Raw genomic sequence first — 676 nt, forward strand, 5'->3', positions numbered from 1 at the left:
GCTGGGCGGGGGGCGCGGGCCCGGCCCGGCGGCCCTTAACGGCCCGTAGAGGTGCGGCCGCCGCTGGCCTGGCTCCTGCGAGGTGGAGGAGGACAGAGGCCTGTCGGGGCACTGGCGGCGCCGGTACGCGGCGGCCCTTCTTCCGCCCGCCGAAGCGGTGTCCGCAAAAGAAGGGTCACGGTTACTCGGCAAACTGAGCGCTTGGCTCAGCGGCCTGAGGGAGGGCAGGGCATGGCGTGGTTCGCTGCTCCCGGCAGTTATCTCCGCGGTGGAGAGAGCTGCTGTTAGAGCCTGATAAACGACCCGCTTCTCTCCAAGCCCTGTCGGTGGGCCGGGGGCTGGATCTCGGCGAGTTTGGTTATCGAGGCCGTAGGCAGTGAGTCACGGCTTGGTTGGATTCGTCAACACCCGACCGCCGCCTCCCGGGGCAAAGTTGTGTGCGGGCTTCTTCGGTTTTGAGGGGATGTTTATGACGGCTGTCCTTTCAGGGCTCCAGAAAGGGGGGAGGAAGCTCTGCGTAAGCCGTTACTGTTGAGTTATTCCAAGAGAAGTTTTACATAGCCTGTGTGTACACTTGCGAGAAAACTTTCTGGGAAGGCTTTGCCCCGTCTTCAGAGGGTACTGACGCTGACAAACTGACTCTTCCCCACCCCCCCCACCCCACCCTCAGGAGACC

This window comes from Haliaeetus leucocephalus, unplaced genomic scaffold (assembly GCF_000737465.1).
Source record: "Haliaeetus leucocephalus isolate CR32 unplaced genomic scaffold, Haliaeetus_leucocephalus-4.0 Scaffold428, whole genome shotgun sequence".
Lineage (NCBI taxonomy): Eukaryota > Metazoa > Chordata > Aves > Accipitriformes > Accipitridae > Haliaeetus > Haliaeetus leucocephalus.